General features: G+C 38.5%; 1 protein-coding gene across 5 annotated transcripts in view; it reads left to right on the plus strand.

Annotated features, from left to right (window-relative positions):
- LOC126293353 (AN1-type zinc finger protein 6) overlaps positions 1–22,104 on the plus strand; it is a 104,861-nt gene that overhangs the window by 9,310 nt on the left and 73,447 nt on the right. For 2 of the 5 annotated variants that reach the window (XM_049986552.1, XM_049986553.1), the window contains exon 1: positions 21,452–21,545. The gene's annotated coding sequence lies outside the window, so the exon portion shown is untranslated. Of the gene's footprint in view, positions 1–3,554; positions 3,656–4,453; positions 4,488–20,904; positions 20,966–21,451; positions 21,546–22,104 lie in introns of those variants that run through there. The other 3 variants (XM_049986550.1, XM_049986549.1, XM_049986551.1) reach the window with 3 other exon arrangements.

Here is a 22,104-nt window from a genome sequence, read left to right on the forward strand (position 1 = left end):
AAAACCTTTTTGTAAGATCAGTGGAGGGAAGGGAAGGGAAGTGAGTAGATTGTGTTGACTGGCAGTGGCTGTAAGAGGAGGTATGGAACATTTCCCAATCTAAATTTTACCAGCTGTCAACACCTGCACTTGTTACACAATACTAGAGTGAAACTGGCACGTTTACCCTAGAGAGCCAGTGCAAGATGGAAGAACAGTGAGAACTTCCAAATTTGATGGTTGCGAGCCATGGCTTCAACCAATACATGAACAATGGTTATTAATAGGTCATTGCTAATAATCCTATTTGGAATATCACAAATAAAAATGGTTTGCTTCCCTACAATGTGTAAAAGATTAAAGTTGTAAGTGTAGAAGATTATCTGAGCTGAGTGAATTTTTATGCCACGTAATTAAGACCGAACTTTCATCTGTACTTTTCTTACAACTCTTTGATTTTTGTGTTACCTCCCTTACTAAATGGACATAATAATTTACAGTTTTTGTAAGTAGAATTGCTGATACACTTGGAAATTGGATTTGGTAGCAACGAAATGTTTCTTTATCATATTGAACTTTGCAGGGCAATTTGTCATATGTGCCCTGAGAATGACATTACCAGACCATTTTAATGTCGTATCTGACTTGGTGGGTGAGTGCGAGACCCTAGGTATGTAGGTCTGCACCCAGTTTTTTTTATATTTTGTATCATCTTGTGCAATGATCTGTTGATGTGAAAAATGAATAGCAGCACTGTGGTTCTTGGTCCACATTAAATTGTAGGTTTCCAGTAACTGGCTGGATGAGTCAGTTCCAGAGTTGGAGGAAGGCATGGCTGTAACACCTATGTGTAGTAGAACACTGTTGTTTTCAGACCAACCTTCAAGTAACTGATAAAATTACATTTTTAATTTTCATAAAATTCTGGTTTGTGTATGTAGATGAAAAATCTTACAGAAAAAGTAGCAGCTGTATTGTTTACATGGTTTCTTGAGGAAAACGGAAGGGCATATGAAGATAATAAAATAGTCATTTTAGCTTGTATGAAAAATGAAAGCAATTATGCCCAAAAAACATTTTCTGGTATGTTGTACTTAAAAAAAGAAAGTAAAGCTGCAATTGATTCAAAAGTTAGTTTGAACACCATAGTGGTGTACTAGGTAAGGAGCCTATACATTATCTTCCTTTGATTTGTGAACTGACTCGCCCAGCCAATAACAGGGGAATTATCTGCTTAATGATAGACCTCAAACCATAGTGCTCAGTGGCATTTTTTCACATCAACATGTCATTGAAGAGCTTGGTGACACTTGTTTTGGTATAAATAATAAGTAGCAGCACGAAGTAGCATTGTCCTTTCCTGAGTGCTCTGATGAATTTCCTGTTACAACTGAAGGTGAATAAAACCATAAATTTAGACTGAAAGGAATTACAGATATTGGCTGCAAGAGGGAATTGATTGAAATCAGTAGGGAAACTTGAAAATTTGTGCCAGCCCGAGATTTTAACCTGGGTCTCCTGCTTACTAGGCAGCTGTTTTGACCATTAACCTATCGGTACACAGTGGTCATTGCACCTGCACAGACTATCCTAGCATGCCTTCCATCAGAGCCAAGTTCTCAACTTATCCACACACTCATAATATAGCACTCCTTGCCTGTTATTCTCTTTACTCGCATTATTTTGCTACTTCACATATGAGTTCGAGCCCTCGTGAGATCAATGGCTGTCTTGGCTTTCTTATGTGTCAATAAGTAAACAATTATAAAAGATAACTCTGTTGATCTCCTTCTTTCCAACACGAAAGAAAGCTTGTATTTCTCAGAAATAATGAAATGCATCAGTTGAAGAAAGTGCTAACCCACAAGAGCACCTTTTGCATTGCTGCAATTTATGTGTTTGGTTAAATTCAAATACTAGAACAAGCAATTTATATCATAAGCAACATTTTCTAGTGATACATTTGAAACTATTACCTGCATAAAAAGAAAAAAAGGAAAGAAAGAGAGAGAGTGGGAAGCACCAAGAAGGGGAGGAGAAAATGAACTGAAACTTCACAAGTTGAGACCGTTATGTGATGGTGTTCCGCCAATATAGAGTCTAATTTACAAACAGTATGAGCCCACTTATCACTATGGCATTGGACCCCTCTGACCTGGGTGCGTGCATTGTTTTGATGGTGAGGGTTGCCACAAAGCCATGTCCTGAGGTGATGGCCCACAACTTGTAACTGTACTTCACATACTGGCACTGGGACAGAATAGACATGCAAGCTGCCCTCACATGTGTTGTATCAGGGACAGATCCTGGTATCTTGCTGGCCACGGGAGTACCCCAACACTGAGCATACAGTTAGTAGACACATGTGTCGTGTGTGGAAGATCATTGTGCTGTTCAAAAAAATGGTGCCACGTGAGAGGTAACACGTGGGGATGCAGGATGTCTTGTCATGATGCTGTCTAAAGTTCCCTCGATCACTGCCAACTGTGACTTGAAGTAATACACAATGGCTTCCCACACTGTGAGACCAGGAGTAACACAACTGTGCCTTTCCAAACATTGGAAGACTGGCCACTTCATTGATAGTGTAGAACCACAATTCATTGTCAGTAACAATGTGATGCCATCAGCAATCCATATTTTCCAGTCACGTTATCGGTCCTAATGCAGTCATCTGTGTTGTGTTAAAGATAACTTACGTGTGGAATGGTAATTCTCTAGTCAGCTGCTGCTACGTCTCCAACCTGTGGTGCAGGATAACACAGTATCTTGAGCAGAGCATACATTATTTGTTCTCATATGGCAGCTGCAGATGAGAATGTGTCGATATGTCTTGTGCACAATACGGCTATCCTCCCCTATGTAGGTCTGATGTAGCAGACCTAAATCTTGACAAGCACACTTGGTCTCACGTTCCAAAGCAGTCCAATATCGGGTGGCAAGTATCACATCGAAATACCCTGCAGATCTGGATATTGCACGATTAAACGAGCTGACCAAATTGAGGCCCTAAATGAGGTCCCTTCCAAACTCTGTCAGATGCTGATTATGATATCTCACACGAATACAGCATCCTAAACAGCGATCGCTCGACATCTGACACTGTCCGCACTACTTACATTGGTAACATCACTAATGCATTTTATTGGTCATTCTATCTGTCACAGAGAATTGCAATTCCAATCACGTGCATACCTGTTGATGGTGTGTACGTGTATGAAGATATATTGACATCTTATGTGTCCTATGGGTGTTTCACAACTGCCTCCCCATTTTTAATGCATTTGAAAAAAATGTCAGAAATAATGATCAAATTAATCCTTCCTAAATTGAAAGTTAGTGTACCCTTTCTATTAAGATTGCAAATTATTTTTATTTTAACAGTACATCAGTTAGTAAAGCAAACTGCAATGGCATTATGATCAAGATTTTAGACAAAATGTACTGTAATAAATGCAAATTTGAAAGTACAGCGACTCCTGTGTATTGTTCAAGATTTGTGAATTTTTCCAATTTGTATTAGCTGTATTTTGTTTTTGGCCTGGAATGGAAGCTCTAATTTTTTTTACTTACAGATGCTGCTGGCAGGTTGCATTTCCCAGTGAAGTATGTGTGAAACATACTGTAGACTAGGCACTGATTATCAGAATTTGAAGCTACCTCCATCCTCTCATTGGTAAGTACAATTAGCACTATTGTGCTCATCATATGGGATAAAGGGTTTTAAACAGTAGTTGGACAGGTACTGTATAAGTACAGACAGCTAAGTTAACTGTTTAGTAATTAAGCAGAGTAATTCAACATCATGAAATAACTGAAGGTTCGAAGGGCAGGGGGCAATGGAATGCCATTTTAAACTGGGAAGTGCTTCAGCTTTGTTAACAGCCACTAAAATATTTTGAGGCACATTGCTTAAATAATCTGCAAAGTATGTTCCTGTGTGAAGAATTGTGCTGAACTGTATACTAAGTGAGTTTCATAGTTAATAGGAAAATGAGAAACTTTTACAGAAAAGGTAAAAAGTTATATTGTTTTATTGAATTGGAAGACTGATTGCATTAGTTCATGACATTGGGAATAAGGCAACTAACCAGTTGTTGTGCAAAGTCCTGTGATTTGGGGCATATAAATTGCTCAATAAATTCAGTCACTCAATTATCTTTTAGATATTTGGGGTTATTGCTTTTTGTCTTTTAACATTGATTAGGAAGGGAGCTTTACAATTCATGAAAATGAAATGTGGCTCTTTTTGCTCTTTGGTGATGGGGGCTGGGGATGGAGGGGAGCTGGGGGAAGCAACTTTCAAGTGTCATGTATGCTGCATTGCAAGATTTTTTTCCTAACACTTAATACTGTTATAATTCGTGGTGAACTCTGTATGAGAAAAAAGACGTGCTGTTGCATGGCTTGGATTCCATTTTTAAATGGTAGATTAACATCACTGTTTTTGCCCCGCCCATTTGTTTTCTTTCAGCTGTGGAGTGGAAAACTTCAAATTGTGGCTGAAGGTAAGATTACATCATTATAGTGAGAACCATTTGCAATAAAATTACAATAACATGCTAAGGTCTTAGCCATAAACTTTGTACAGACTTTTTCTTTCTTTTCTTTAGTTCTTCATTCTAAAATTGTTCTAAAATGTCATACTGACAGGCTACTTACACACTTTGAGAAATAGCAAAAATATTCTCTCATTGAAGTGGCACGTTCAGTTGTGTCATTGGATACTATAAATCTTATCATTGGGAAATTGACAGATGATGACTTGTCTTGTAAGATATCACATTGTCTTTTGTGGTTTGAACTACAAACATTCTGGGCCATTCCATGCCAAGTGGTCTGATTTCTTAAAAAGTTCCTACATATCCATAATGGATTTTGAATAAAATGTGTGTAAACATTTGCATGTGTTCTGCAAACTTTGCTGAAGTTTTATTTTGACTAGTTTAATATTCCCATAGATATAGTCATTTGTTTGACCCCATAGTGCAGGTTTCAATAGTACAGTGTCTCAGAATATCATGTTTCATTATTTTACTGCTTTCTAGGGGTGTACAAATTAAAGTTCACATTTTGTGTAAAAGCACCAACAATAAGCATTTTTCAGCCCAAATTTACAAAAAAATACTTCCTGTAAACTCTTGTAAACAGTTTCCAATGTAAAGACCATATTCTAAACCACTTAAAAACTAGATTTACTTCTGCAGTGTGAGCATATAAGGGGGTCCAAAATGATAAGATGAAGGTATGTTTTACTGTTGTTTAGTAATGTTTGGGGAAAGTAAAATTGGCAGTCGTAATGAATAGGAAGTGAGTTTGAATCAGGAAACTTACAAACTGTGAGAAAGGAGTCTTTTGCTATTCAAAACATGCCTAAAACATTGAGCTCATTAAACTCTTTTCTTATAAATAATGGAAGTGCATAACGTATCCAGTAATAAGTATAGTCTTCTCTTTTTTTGTGTCTCGAGGTAATCACTTGAGCCTGCATGGCAGTTAGCATTCTGCAATCAGGACACTCTGGACACAAAGTAAATGGCAGTGCATGAATTTATTGAAGAAGGAACAAAAATTTGGAATCTGCCATGCTATCATTATAGTGCTAAATATTGAAGCTTCCATTTTTAAGCCCGTAAATTTGGTCTAAAGGATGATGAATTTATCATCCTAGTGAATTATGCCAAAAATTGTTTATTTATTATTCAGGATGCAGCGTAAGGTTTCCACGAGGAAACAGACAAGTATCAAACCATGTAAGAACACAGTTTGCCCAGATTTCCCACATCCATTCTTTCACTGATGGCTCCAGCACCCAACACAAAACTTTAAAAAAATTTCTTGGTCTGTGCTATCATAAAAGAAGCTTTGAACTGACAGCAGAATGGAATTGTGTTTCTCTCCAAGTCATGGAAATTTGCCTTGCAGAGGGATTGGAGAAATAACAAAGTGATTAGCAAGCAGTCTTGCAAAGGCCTGTTAATAGGCAGATTATTGTACCTATAGATTCGTTTCACTTCTGCACTGAAAGCGTTAATGAGATTAAATTTGCTTTCTCACCAAAGTAGAAATTGACAAAAATAGTCACAAGAACTGAGATTTAAATATGGGCTCACTCTATCAGAAACTAGAGAATATAATTTTTTTTTCCCAACTGATGAAATAGAGCAACTCAGAAAGAACAGGACACTTTATTGTTCTATGTACCAACATAGCCCAGAAACTTCATTTTGTTGGTCATCATTGAGTGGCAAGTGCTAGAGTCCAAAACAGCAAATTATTGCAGTTATTCTAGCTCCATCAGCGTCAGCATGTGACTGGCAGTGCAGTATAGTTTTCGCAAACTAATGAAACTTGTGAAAAAAATTCAAGTAGCTTGAAGTAACTGTAAACTTAAGATCTTAAAAGAAAACTTGTCTAGCTTGATACCCTATGAAAACAAACTCTTAACATACTTGAGATCCCGTAGTAAAGAAACTCACCCATAGCTGCTGTTGCACAGCTTCTGGTATGGCCCCAATGATGATGGGGATGCTTGTTCCCTCACTTTAAAGGAAATCGGCATTAGTGAAGCCAACATGGACCATAGGAACACATTTACACAATTTTTGAGGAGTACCTGTATGTCCCACATAACCAGCGAACTATGCAAATCTAAAATAAGTTATAGTTTTGGCCAGAAGTAAACAAGCACATCAGTAGCAATAAAAATAAAGACACATTCAGAATTCTCATTAACTCCAATTTACTTTCAGAAATGTCAGGCAGACTTTTACGAACGTCACCAAAATTTGCACATGTGACATTGGTGTAAAAAGGCAGTTTGTAAAATGTGTGTTCCAGCTGTTGTGCAACAGTTGTACTGCTGTGATCTCTATTGTCTTGCTAATACACAGCTAAATTTTCGCAATAGGAACACTGTTGAAATATATTGTCATGAGTTGCAAGAAGTGACGTCCTCCTTTGTTTTGATTTTTTAGGTTCTTCTGACTTGTACTATCTTCCTATTTACCAGAATTTTTGATATTATATTCCCAACTATAATACATAATAAAATGTCATGAATATAATAGAGGGAAACATTCCACGTGGGAAAAATATATCTAAAAACAAAGATGATGTGACTTACCAAACAAAAGCGCTGGCAGGTCGATACACACAAACAAACACACAAAATTCAAGCTTTCGCAACCAACGGTTGTTTCATCAGGAAAGATGGAAGGAGAGGGAAAGACGAAAGCATGTGGGTTTTAAGGGAAGCATTCCAATCCCGGGAGTGGAAAGACTTACCTTAGGGGGAAAAAAGGACAAGTATACATTTACGCGCGCGCCCACACGCCGCCCCCCCCCCCCCCCCCCCCCTCCCACACACACACACACACACACACACACACACACACACACACACAAGCAGACATTTGTAAATGCCTTTACAAATGTCAGCTTGTGTTTCCACTCCCGGGATTGGAATGACTCCTTACGCTCTCCCTTAAAACCCACATCCTTTCGTCTTTCCCTCTCCTTCCCTCTTTCCTGATGAAGCAATCGTTGGTTGCAAAAGCTTGAATTTTGTATGTCTGTTTGTGTTTGTTTGTATGTCTATCGACCTGCCAGCGCTTTCGTTTGGTAAGTCACATCATCTTTGTTTTTAGATATATAATAAAATGTCTGATTTAATTAGAGTACCAGCACTTTGTGAGCATATTTTCACTTCGCCTTTACTTCCTAATTATCTTTTTTCAGGGCCTTAGGCTCGCATTGCAAAATTAAATCTAGTTTTTTAGGTGATTCAGAACATAGCCTTTCTAAAGAAAATCGTTTAAAAGAGTTTGCAGAAAATACTTGTTTGTAAGAGCGGGCTGAAAATACTTTTCTTTTTTATCATGATTGCAAAATGTGCCCTCAATGTGTAAACTATTGAAAAGCAGTAGGAGAATGAAATTTTTATATTCTAAGACAATGTGATGGTAAATTATCACATACAAAGTTTCAAGTTTATCACTGACTTGCTTCCGAAGACATAAAAAGCTAAACTTCTCTCTCTCTCTCTCTCTCTCTCTCTCTCTCTCTCTTTTCTTCAAGCGGCTATTTTTCTTGGCCAACTTTCCTTCAAATTATCTGTATGAAAATTTATGGCTTTTTATTATTATTCCCTCTAAGAGAATGCAAAAAGTTGTATAAGATGACCCAACATTTTGTGTTTTAAGAAAATATTGTCAGAAATATTATGTCTCAAAAGCTGCCAAAAACTTGGGGGTTCACTATTGAAAGTTGCATTTTGGGGTCAAACAAATGACTTTCTCCACAAGTATTGAATTGGTGATGGTGGAACATTACCTCCCCGCCCCCCTCCACATCCCAGCAAGCTATGTTGAGCTGATAAGGAAAAAAATGGCCAAGTGCCAGTAGGACAGGAGTCATATGTATAAAAGCAATGTCCCAACTGACTGCTTCACTGACTCCTCATTGCCCAGCCCAAACTGCTAAGGATAGAAACTTGAAATTGGAAGGGGTATGGATTTTATTCTGTGGGCATCATTTAAGAAGGGATTTTTTGATATTCCATCCCTAAGATGGTGAAATAATGTATGAAGGATTTTTTGAAGCTAGACCTATGGAAATTGGTATTTTGTTTCTTTGTCAAAAATGAAGAAATGTGTATTTTAGCATTGGAAACTTAGCCACTATGGGTGTTGAATAGTGGGTGAAAGGTTTTTAAAAATATGTCAGTATTAGAGAACTACTAAAGTATTTTTTAAGGTAGGTGTATGAACATTGATATTTGACTTCTCAGTTACAAATTAAAAAAAAGAAAATGTATTTTTGGAAACTCAAGCCCTTAGGGGGTGAAAAAGGGGATGAGATGTTTTATGAAAATATTTCATTATGAAAGTGTTTTTAAAGTTAAATTTATGAAATTTTGAATCTGGATTCTCAATTAGAAATTTAAAAAAATTTGTATTTCAATGTTTCCGGAAAGTCAACTCCTGTGTAAGTGTATTATGGGGTGAGGAATTTTATGAAAATATTTCTTTGTGAAAGTCAAACAACAGAAAATCCAGGATGGAATGTAACAGTTACGAAAAAGAAACTTGCCACTCGCAATATAGCGGAGATGCCGAGTCGCAGATAGGCACAACAAAAACACACTCACAATTAAAGTTTTCAGCTGTTAAGGCCTTTGTCAACAAAAACACACACACACACACACACACACACACACACACACACACACACACACACACACACACACACACACAGTCTCAGGCAACTGAAACCACACTGCCAGTGTGTGTTTTTGTGTGCGTGCGTGTCATGTTGATGAAGGCTTTTACGGCTGAAAGCTTTAATTGTGAGTCTTTTTGTTGTGCCTATCTGCGACTCAGCATCTCCGCTATATTGTGAGTGGCAACTTTCCTTTTTGTAATTGTTTCATTGTGAAAGCATTTTTAAAGGTAAATTTTAAAATTGGTGTTTGGCATCTTGGTTAGAAGTGAAGAAATATGGGTTTTGCTGTGTTTGGAAATCCAACTCCTAAGAAGGTGAAACGGGATGAAAGTTTTTACGGAAATATTTCCTTAAATTTAAAAAAAAATTAGAGCTGAATCTTCAGTGTTTGTTAGAATTAAAGAAATATTTTATGGAAATATGACTACAAGAATGCAAAAGGCATGATTAACAAAAACAATGTTCTCCAACTACCACAATTGCTTTTTGGTCAGAAGTACATTCAAAAAAGATCAAGGCCTTAATTAGCATGAAAAGCTTAGAAGACATTGCTGTTTGTGAACAACATACAAATTTGATTAAAGTAAAACAAAACAAAAAATCTATGCAGGCGATAGTGGTTGTGAACAAAGTAGCGGGCGCTAAGCTAGTTATATATATATATATATATATATATATATATATATATATATATATATTGAGGTGACAAGTCATGCAATTGTGTTATGCCAGGAAGTTTCATATCAGTGAACACTTCAGTGCGGAGTGAAAATTTAATTCTGGAAATTCCCCAGGCCGTGACTAATCCATGTCTTCACAATATACTTTTTTGGAAGGAGTGCTAGTTCTGCAAGATCTGTAGGAAAGATTGTGTGAAGTTTGGAATGTAGGAAACAAGGTACTAGTGGAATTAAAGCTTTGAGGATGGGTTTGAGTAGTGCTTGGGTAGCTCAGATTGCAGAGCACTTGCCACCAAAAGGTTAAGGTCCGAGTCTTAGTCTGGCACACAGTTTTAATCTGCCAGGAAGTTTGATTTGCACATACACAGATAGTTGTAGTATCGCATACACAAGGTATAAAAGGCCAGTGTATTGATGGTGCTGTAATTTGTATTCTAGTGATTCATGTGTAAAAGTTTGACATGATTGTGGCTGCACAGAGGAAATTAACAGACTTTGAATGCGGAATGGTAGTTGGAGCTAGACACAATGGGTATTCTGTTTCAGAAATCATTACGGAATTCAGTATCCTGTGATCCACAGTGTCAAGTGTGTGCCAAGGATACAAGATACAGGCATTACCCCCCTCATCACGGACAACACAGTGGCCGATAGCCTTCACTTAATCACAGAGAGCATTGGCACTTGCTAGAGTTGTCAGTGCTAACAGACAAGCAGCACTGCATGAAATAACTGCAGAAATCAATGTAGAACGTAAGACTAATTTATCCATTAGGACGATGGGGCCAAAATTCGACATTAATGGGTTGTGGTAGCAGATGACCAATGCGAGTGCCTTTGCTAACAGTATGAGATCGCCTTCAGTGCCTCTCCTGCGCTCATTACCATATTGGTTGCATTGTAGACGACTGGAAAAGTGTGGCGTTGTCATCTGGTCAGATGAGTCCTATTTATAGTTGGAAAGAGCTGACGGAAGGGTTGTACTGTGTCACATACCCTACGAAGCCAAAGACTCAAGTTGGCTTGTGGTGGCTCCAAAATGGTGTAGGCTGTCTTTGCATGGAATGGACTGAGTTATCTGGTCCAACTGAACCAGTCATTGACTGGAAAAAGTTATGGTTGACTTCTTGGAAATCATTTGCAGCCATTGATGGACTTCATGTTAGCAAACAACCATGGAGTTTTTATGGATAACAACATGCCATATCACTATCTGCAGTTGTTTGCAATTGCTTTGAAGAACATTCTGAACAATTCGAGAGAATGATTTGGCCACCCAGATCGCCCAACATGAATCCCATCAAACGTTTATGGGACATCACTGCGAGGTCAGTTCATGCACAAAATCCTGCACTGGCAACACTTTTACAATTATGGGCTGTGGGAGAGGGGAGTGTGGCTCAGTATTTCTGAAGGAGACTTTTGATGACTTCTTGAATCCATGCCATGTTGAGATGCTGTACTACACCGGGCAACAGGTGGCCCAACACAGTATGAGGAGGTATCCCACGACTTTGTCGCCTCGGAGCACATAGTTCATCCATCCCGGGAATCGAGAATCTTGATGGTTTTTGTCTGTTGCCAGAATTGGTACTGGCAAAATAATGGTCTTGAAAATTCCAAGACTTTCAAGAATGTTTGAGTTTTAAATTTTACATTTAAATTTTTTGTGTAGTTTCGCACTTACTATTGTAATTTCCGAGAAAGACAGATCTTAACAGGCAGACAGACAGACTGTCATATAACACATAACAAAAGATATTATTCTTGTGATATAATTACAGTAGAACATAGCCAGAAACAACTTCCATAATCAGCATTCCTCCATCCCTCTCTTTCATTTACACACAGAGACATTGTCACAGACTTGGGTTGACAGTTGTAGTGTTAAGTGAAATAATTCATTCTATATGCGTTAAATTATTTTGTCAAACATTGCTGCTATTAAAATATCTCGCAAATAAATTGCGAGACACATGCATTTTGGGCAAATGCTTCTTTTAAATGTTGTATTTCTCTAAATTTCTCAGAAGTCGTGCCAAAGTGATGGCCTAAGCTCTGATGCAAACAAATTATTGCATTAAGACATATTACATACCTTATTGTTGTTATTAAAATTACAGATGTATGTTTTAATTTAAAGTAGGTGTGATGACAAGTTATATCACTGATGGTGGGGTTGGGGGGCGGGGATTGAGGGAGTGGGGAGCAGAACAGGAGAATAGTCACCACACCTCCAGAGGCGAACCCCGGATCCACAACTGAGGCTGAAGGAGAAACTTGTTAAATGAAACTCCGTATTTCATTAGCACATGAGAATATCCGAACTATTATAGTGAAAAATAGACATGTTACTTAATTGCTGTTCCTTGGGAAAATCTTGTTGCAGAAAATTATTTTTCCAATCATCAGTAATTGAAACTAGTGCTTCTAGATGTAAGCAAATAGAAATAAAATATTTCTTCTTTGTAATTGTTGTTTTGGCCTGGGAGACCTTCTGCAATCCCATAACTCCTCAACCAATCGTTTCTGTTCTCTTCACCTGTAGTCCATTCTTCTTTTCCCCATCGTCTCTGTATCCATGCTGATATCACCATTCCATACTCTCCGTGGCCTTTCTCGGCCCTTTGCCCGCCACACCTCCTGAAACTGCTGTTTGCAGTAGTCTTTCCCATGCTAATTAGGTGTGCATCCCACGTCAGTCTCCTTTCCTTCATCTTGCAGCCAATATCACCTTTTAAGTATAGGTCTGCCAGTAACTGATTTTTTTAAATAGCCTTCTGACTGATTGTTTCTCTTGGGACCAAAGATTTTCCTCAATATTTTTATCTCTAAGACTAGCAATTTTTATGCATATGTTTTCCTTAATGAAAATCTCCAGACCCATATAGAGCCAGCAACAGAATTACACTCAGGTATAGCTCGATTTTAAAGCTTCTTGAAACTGCTCTACTGCACAGTATGTCCCACAAGCCAAAGCATGCTCTGTTTGCCGCTGCATGGCTATCAACTATTGCGGATTGTCTAATTGTTTCAGATTTATCACCATAATTAAGAAGTAACTAAAAAATTGCAGAAATAGACATTTTACAATGTGATATTAAAAAAATTGAAAAGGTACTGTTTACATTTCACTAATTATAGGCCACTAAAATGTTTTTTAGATTTTTATGATTTCCTTCCTGTGGATGTAGTAAACCTGTATTCAAATGATTTTGTCACTAGGACTTACTAGATACGTTATTCATTCCCTCTGTGTTTGCTTAAATGATAGGAATAAAACTGTTTTTGAACCAAGTGAAATCACAAGGTCCAAGGCATTCATTTGTAAGCTGTTGGGAGTTTTTCTAAGTGGGTGACATCACAAAATGTGTTGTTCACCTGATTATCCATACTTAATACAGACAAAGCTGATGCTATTACAGTAATGACCACCTCCTTCAATTTTTTAAAATTGTGCTGGGAGTAAATTATTATAGACTGATGAAATTTTCCATAATTTTGTGGCATTCTGTGTTTAGTGGTTTTATTCATATTTTTAGAATTCACCACCAAAACACTAGTGTTTGCTGCTAAGAAATTTTTTAGTTGTTTTGTCAGAAATGCCAGGAACTAGACATTTTTTTGTTCCTTTGGTGAGTATTAGGTTTCCATGAACCATGGACCTTGCCGTTGGTGGGGAGGCTTGCGCCTCAGCGATACAGATGGCCGTACCGTAGGTGCAACCACAACGGAGGGGTATCTGTTGAGAGGCCAGACAAACATGTGGTTCCTGAAGAGGGGCAGCAGCCTTTTCAGTAGTTGCAGGGGCAACAGTCTGGGTGATTGACCGATCTGGCCTTGCAACATTAACCAAAACGGCCTTGCTGTGCTGGGACTGCGAACGGCTGAAAGCAAGGGGAAACTACAGCCGTAATTTTTCCTGAGGACATGCAGCTTTACTGTATGGTTAAACGATGATGGCGTCCTCTTGGGTAAAATATTCTGGAGGTAAAATAGTCCCCCATTCGGAGCTCCGGGTGGGACTACTCAAGAGGATGTCGTTATCAGGAGAAAGAAAACTGGCGTTCTACGGATCGGAGCGTGGAATGTCAGATCCCTTAATCGGGCAGGTAGGTTAGAAAATTTAAAAAGGGAAATGGATAGGTTAAAGTTGGATATAGTGGGAATTAGTGAAGTTCAGTGGCAGGAGGAACAAGACTTTTGGTCAGGTGAATACAGGGTTGTAAATACAAAATCAAATAGGGGTAATGCAGGAGTAGGTTTAATAATGAATAAAAAAAATAGGAGTGCGGGTAGGCTACTACAAACAGCATAGTGAACGCATTATTGTGGCCAAGATAGACACGAAGCCCATGCCTACAACAGTAGTACAAGTTTATATGCCAACTACCTACTAGCTCTGCAGATGATGATGAAATTGATGAAATGTATGATGAGATAAAAGAAATTATTCAGGTAGTGAAGGGAGACAAAAATTCAATAGTCATGGGTGACTGTAATTCGTTAGTAGGCAAAAGGAAGAGAAGGAAACATAGTGGGTGAATATGGATTGGGGCTAAGAAATGAAAGAGGAAGCCGTCTGGTAGAATTTTCCACAGTGCATAACTTAATCATAGCTAACACTTGGTTCAAGAATCATAAAAGAAGGTTGTATACATGGAAGAATCCTGGAGATACTAAAAGGTATCAGATAGATTATATAATGGTAAGACAGAGATTTAGGAATGAGATTTTAAATTGTAAGACATTTCTAGGGGCAGATGTGGGCTCTGGCCACAATCTATTGGTTATGACCTGTAGATTAAAACTGAAGAAACTGCGAAAATGTGGGAAATTAAGGAGATGGGACCTGGATAAACTGAAAGAACCAGAGGTTGTACAGATTTTCAAGGAGAGCATAGGGGAACAACTGACAGAAATGGGGGAAAGAAACACAGTAGAAGAAGAATGGGTAGCTCTGAGGGATGAAGTAGTGAAGGCAGCAGAGGATAAAGTAAGTAAAAAGACGAGGACTGCTAGAAATCGTTAGGTAACAGAAGAAATATTGAATTTAATTGATGAAAGGGGAAAATATAAAAATGCAGTAAACGAAGCAGGCAAAAAGGAATACAGACGTCTCAAAAATGAGATGGACAGGAAGTGCAAAATGGCTAAGCAGGGATGGCTAGTGGAGAAATGGAAGGATGTAGAAGCTTATCTCAATAGGGATAAGATAGATACTGCCTACAGGAAAATTAAAGAGACCTTTGGAGAAAGTGAGCCACTTACATGAATATCAAGAGCTCAGATGGAAACCCAGTTCCAAGCAAAGAAGGAAAAGCAGAAAGGTGGAAGGAGTATATAGAGGGTCTATACAAGGGCAATGTACTTGAGGACAATATTATGGAAATGGAAGAGGATGTAGATGAAGACGAAATGGGAGATAAGATACTGCGTGAAGAGTTTGATAGAGCACTGAAAGACCTTAGTCGAAACAAGGCCCCAGGAGTAGACAGCATTCCATTAGAACTACTGACGGCCTTGGGAGAGCCAGTCATGACAAAACTCTACCAACGGGTGAGCAAGATCTATGAGACAGGCGAAATACCCTCAGACTTCAAGAAGAATATAATAATTCCAATCCCAAAGAAAGCAGGTGCTGACAGATGTGAAAATTACTGAAATACCAGTTTAATGAGTCACAGCTGCAAAATACTAATGCGAATTCTTTACAGACGAATGGAAAAACTGGTAGATGTGGACCTCGGAGAGGATCAATTTGGATTCCGTAGAAATGTTGGAACACGTGAGGCAATACTGACCTTACGACTTATCTTAGGAGAAAGATTAAGGAAAGGCAAACCTACGTTTCTAGCATTTGTAGACTTGGAGAAAGCTTTTGAAGCTTTTAACAATGTTGACTGGATACTCTCTTTCAAATTCTGAAGGTGGCAGGGATAAAATACAGGGAGCGAAAGGCTATTTACAATTTGTACAGAAATCAGATGGCTGTCATAAGAGTCGAGGGGCATGAAAAGGAAGCAGTGGTTGGGAAAGGAGTGACACAGAGTTGTAGCCTCTCCCCAATGTTATTCAATCTGTATATTGAGTAAGCGGTAAAGGAAACAAAAGAAAAATTCGGAGTAGGTACTAAAATCCATGGAGAAGAATTAAAAACTTTGAGGTTCGCCGATGACATTGTAATTCTGTCAGAGACGGCAAAGGACTTGGAAGAGCAGTTGAACGGAATGGACAACGTCTTGAAAGGAGGATATAAGATGAACATCAACAAAAGCAAAATGAGGATAATGGAATTTAGTCAAATTAAATCAGGTGATGCTGCGGGAATTAGATTAGGAAATGAGTTTTTCTATTTAGGAAGTAAAATAACTGATGATGGTCGAAGTAGAGAGGATATAAAATGTAGACTGGCAATGGCAAGGAAATCGTTTCTGAAGAAGAGAAATTTGTTAACATCGAGTATAGATTTATGTATCAGGAAGTCGTTGCTGAAAGTATTTGTATGGAGTGTAGCCATGTATGGAAGTGAAACATGGACGAAACTAGTTTAGACAAGAAGAGAATAGAAGCTTTCGAAATGTGGTGCTACAGAAGAATGTTGAAGAGAAGATGGATAGATCACGTAACTAATGAGGAGGTATTGAATAGGATTGGGGAGAAGAGGAGATTGTGGCACAACTTGACTAGAAGAAGGGATCGGTTGGTAGGACATGTTTTGAGGCACAAGGGATCACAAATTTAGCATTGTAGGGCAGCCTGGAGGGTAAAAATCGTAGAGGGAGACCAAGAGATGAATACACTAAGCAGATTCAGAAGGATGTAGGTTGCATTAGGTACTGGGAGATGAAGAAGCTTGCACAGGACAGAGTATCATGGGGAGCTGCATCAAACCAGTCTCAGTACTGAAGACAACAACAACAACAATAAAAAAACAGACCAGTGATAACACTAAATAAAACAGTGCAAATCATATCCAGAGGGAAAGTGAACAAAATAATAGGCTTCTGTAAATGTTCCAGATACCAATAGTCATGGATTTGCTTATTGTGTCGATTGGAATGAAAAAATGAAACTGGAAAAAAAAAACACAATAAAAAAGTGTACTGTAAAAGTAGGCATAGGTAAGTCTTCTGTATTTAGGCTCAGAAACTGGAATACAGCATTTAAAGGCCTAAATTGGCTTCTAATTTTTAAAGTTTTCCAAGGGAGGGGCCCCCTGCACTGTCTCTCTATATTTGCCATGCAGTTATTGACAGGCTATTCTCAGAGTTGTTAGGTATGCTATTGCAATTGTTGCCTTAATCTCAATTTCCACTCTTTTCTGATTACCAAAAAATATTCCCCACTATTTAAAAATGCCTGTTTAGAAGAGACTTCATCAACTGTTAATGGGGTACCATCATTGGACGCCTCTCTCTTGTCCTATGTACTCTGTTTTCTCCTCGTTAATTTGTACAGCCCAGCCTTTCCTGCAATATTTCTTGACCAATTTGTCATGAGCTGCAGGGCCTGTTTGCAACCATTTATTAGAATAAAATCATCTGCATACAAAAGCAGATTTGTTGCATTGTTATTCAGTTTTATTCCAGCTGAGTTTAATTCTTGGTGCTGTCTGTCTTATCTTTTGTAAAATGAATTAAAAATAAAGATTCCAAGACTTACCAAGCGGGAAAGCGCCGGCAGACAGGCACATGAACAAAACACACAAACACACACACAGAGTTACAAGCTTTCGCAACTGGCAGTTGCTTCGTCAGGAAGGAAGGAAGGAAGGAGAGGGAAAAATGAAAGGGTGTGGGTTTTAAGGGAGAGGGTAAGGAGTCATTCCAATCCCGGGAGCGGAAAGACTTCCCTTAGGGGAAAAAAAGGACAGGTGTACACTCGCACACACACACACACACACACACACACACACATATCCATGTGTGTGTGTGTGTGTGTGCGAGTGTACACCTGTCCTTTTTTTCCCCTAAGGGAAGTCTTTCCGCTCCCGGGATTGGAATGACTCCTTACCCTCTCCCTTAAAACCCACACCCTTTCATTTTTCCCTCTCCTTCCTTCCTTCCTGACGAAGCAACTGCCAGTTGCGAAAGCTTGTAACTCTGTGTGTGTGTTTGTGTGTTTTGTTCATGTGCCTGTCTGCCGGCGCTTTCCCGCTTGGTAAGTCTTGGAATCTTTATTTTTAATATATTCTTCCCATGTGGAAGTTTCTTTCTGTTTTATTTACTTTTGTAAAATGAAATTGAAATGTTTTGAAGATAATCCCTGTGCAGTTGCTAGTCTCTCATCAGATGCCTGTTCAGCAGGTGGGTCAAGGAATGCTCTTAGGTATAATAATAGGTACTAAGAAAATAAAATACTCAGGTTGAACCAAAAGTAACATGGTCAGAGACAGGTCAAAAGCAAGTGAGAAGGCAACTCCTTTAGACTGGCTGTTGAAATGTATTGTCACTGGTCTTCCAGGTTGGGGGTTTTGTGAAGGGTTACCTTCCCACTTGTACAAAAATTGTGTGGGTCAGGACTTGCAAGCGAACCCCGTGGAATCTGGACTGCCTCAGCTGGAATTTTACATGGTAATAGAAAGTGGACTTCTCTTTTGGAATCTGGAAAGTAAGGAGCCTACACGTCAGGAACTGTGCATCATCAAGACACTAGAGAAATACGAGCTAGAAGTTATTCTCTAGGAGACCAGATAGAAGGGCTAAGACTCTATCAAGATAAGCAGTGGGAATACCCTGTAAAGGGACTGTGGCGAGCACCATGAGTTAGATACTGGTTTTTATGTACATGACTCGGTAATAAAAGAACTGAAAGAATTTAAATCCATTAACAGAATCTCCTACATTAAAACACTCTGTAAAAGTGAATGTCCTTAATTAATGTACATGCACCCTGTGGGAATTGGCAGGAATTTTACACTCAATTGGATTATATGTGTCTTATTGCCAAACCATAATGTTAAAATAGTATTCGCTGATTTTACAAGCATAGTAGCTCAAGACAACAAGTATAAACCAGTGATTGGTAACGCAATCTGCATGAAGAGCAGTGACAGTTGCACCCACTTGATCAGCTTCGCCTTTGGCAGTAGTAGCTGCATCATGAGTTCGTGGTTTCAACATAAAAATGTACACAAAGGGACATGGATGACACCAGAAGGGCATACTAAAAACCAGATAGACCACATGTGTATCCAGAAGTGGTGTGCAAACAGCATCAAAGATAAGCAAATCTGTAGAAGAGTGGACTATGGCACTGATCACTTCCTGGTAACAAATAAGAGGGACATTAAATTTAAGATGGTGTGTAGAATAGCTATATAGGCTACATATTGTGATATAAATAGATTTAAAGAGATAGAATTAAAACAAAATACCAGTTAACACTAGCAGGAAACATAATGTGACATAAAGATAGGAGACAGTGATAAGGAAACAACAAACAGGGCAGGCTTCAAAGTTCTAAGCAAACAAAAGAGGTCAGACATTGTGTTGTTAAGTAGTGTGTGCTAGGAAAAAAAGAAGAAGAAGGAAGGTTTGCTAGGAAGAAGTGGTTAAGAAATATGAGGGATCAAGGATTAAAGGACAATATATTAGAATAAGTAAGGAAATGGTAACTATCCTAAGCCAGGTCAAACAGAAATATTACAAGGAGCTAATAGAAGAAGCTGCAGAGGACTGTATCCATCTTAGGACAAGACATGTATTAGAAAGTAATACAGAAATAAAAGGGAAAGAGAAACAATTGTTCAAGACACACAGGGGAAGATCCTCGCGAATGGTACTAAAGTAGCATGACAATGGGCAGAGTACTTTGCAGAATAACTAAATGGCAGTGACCCCATTGAGTCTCTCTTCATGTGATCTACCAGATACCATAAACAGCAAAGTAGAGATCTCCTGCAAATAAGAAATACAACAAATAAACACAAACCTACAAAACAATGAGGCTTTCCAAGAAGATCGAATTTTGGGGCACCTGATAAAGGCTGGGGAACTCGTACTGCTTAAACAAGTATGAAATTACTAATGAAGTTTGAGAATATTAGAGATTGGGATGACTGGAAAACAGCTGTAATCTGTCTCTGGCTGAAAAAGAACTGCCTGGTACGTGATAATTAATTATACGGATTGCATTCCTTGATGTTAGCTTTAAACTTCTGTCTCAGTGTCTAGTGGTCTTAGATGCAAAAGTGTGATTTCAGAAAGAACAGATCAACTATAGATCAGCTTTTTATACTCGCACAGGTAATGAGAAAGGTTGAGATCCTAATGTTAGTATTCAAATGTTAAAAAAAAATAACCTTGTAGGAGCATAGGGGCACAGTCACTAATGTCTTGAAAGAGTTTGTTTCCACAAAAGTTAATACATCTAGTGTAGATTTGTTTGGAGGAAATGAATTGGAGACTAAATGTGAATAGAGGAAAGTCAGAGCATTTTGAAGCCCTGTCTGACTTAGACTTGAAATAAAATATTTAATAGTATTTAATAATTATTTTTTTCCGCCCTTCTCTCACGATTGAGCTGGAGGAACCTTTTATCCCGCCATGAGGGATTGCAGGCTGGATAGTGGGAACTAAGCTGTTGCAGAAAGGTAAAAAGTCTCGAGTGTTAATATTCTGTGATTTCGTTTTCGAGATTGTGTTGTCAGTATTTTGTGTTTACGTGTCTATACACGAAAATATACTTATCCAAGATTTTCTGTGGCGAAATGACTATAAGCACAGAAGTGGAATTGTGAAATAATGCATCACAATTACGTTAATAAAGGAGAATTTCTACTTATCTTAATTATGTTCATTCATAATAGTGACAGACGAAAAAATAAATGTGCATTGCTCAGATTTGTAATACAGCGAAAGTGCAGAAGACATTACTTTTAAGTAGAAACTGAAGCGAAGCTGCTGACGATAGTCATTTGTTTTATGGTGCCATAGAAGTAACGTTACGCGTTTGTTTTGTTGTGCAAAGATAAGATGCAATCACAGCAGACAGTTTTCATAGAGCGGAAGGCGGAGACACTCGTGTAATTTCACTTATTGTTAGCTGTTCGTAGCCTACATGACCGAAATTAGGAGGTGAATGGAATACAGCATCGAATAAGTATCACACCATTTTATTTATAATGTTGATGCGTGCGAACATTATCTAGTAGTTTCTTAAATATAATGGTTCACATTTTATTAGCAGATAAAGCGCATCCATAAGTCATACGAGTGAGTGAACTTGTAGGGATTATGCATATCACAGAACATATGTTGGGAAGCTATAAGCATTCTTCAGCCCTTATGTTGCGGTAGTTTTGACATATAAGCAAAATTTGTTGGCCCTCATTAGGTGACTACGGCATCCATCAGTAGTCGTGTGCTTTCGTTATCTTTCGGCTGTCTCCGCAAGGTTGGTACGTGGTGGGGGTAGGCGATAGGCTCTGCGCTACCAGCAGTCGACGAACAGCAGCTGTTGCTACATGGCGGTGGAGTGCTGTGCGCTGTGAAATGTGCCTGTCGCTGCTGGATAGTGCTTGTCGTGAAACTGTTGTCAGCTGACAAATAGCTTGGACGTAGCAGAATTTTAAAATATTCAGTCTACGTGTGACAGTTGTTGAGGACGAGTATTCTCGCAATCTGGTAGACGTCCGTTTTGAACTTTCCGCGTCTGGTGAGTTACGCAATACCTGAAAAAGTGCAGTGATTTGCTTCGTGTTTTCTATATAAGTGCGTATTTGTCAGAAATAATTGTATTTTGTTTGTTATTTATGAACTGTTCTCTCTTTCATTCGTAAATACGTATGTGACGCATTGTCCTTGGTGCCTCCTGTTCAAGATGGCGGATTGCTGAATCAAAGCAATGGCATTTCGCTTGTTAGAGAGGAGGTAGGATTCTAAAGAAGCTGTCGTAGCCTAAAAGACTAAGAGTTGAGGTTCTTCAAATGGTTTTATGCTGTAGGTTATACCTTCATTGAAAGGGAGCAATACTTTTCACCCCGGAGCTATTTGTGTTCAGGCAGGTATTCTAAAGGATGAGAGCTGTGGCACAAGCATCATTGTATCAAGAGCTCTGTATAGTTTTGTTTATAGACAAAGTGTGCGCAGTCAGCATTCCTAGGTGGAGGAAATTCATGTGTATTACGTAACGTTCAATATTTTATGTAGCACATTTCTTAACCTCGAACACGCTGCACAGATACTGGTTCTTTTAAGATGCCAATTCACGAAAG

Source organism: Schistocerca gregaria, chromosome 10 (genome assembly GCF_023897955.1).
Source record: "Schistocerca gregaria isolate iqSchGreg1 chromosome 10, iqSchGreg1.2, whole genome shotgun sequence".
NCBI lineage: Eukaryota > Metazoa > Arthropoda > Insecta > Orthoptera > Acrididae > Schistocerca > Schistocerca gregaria.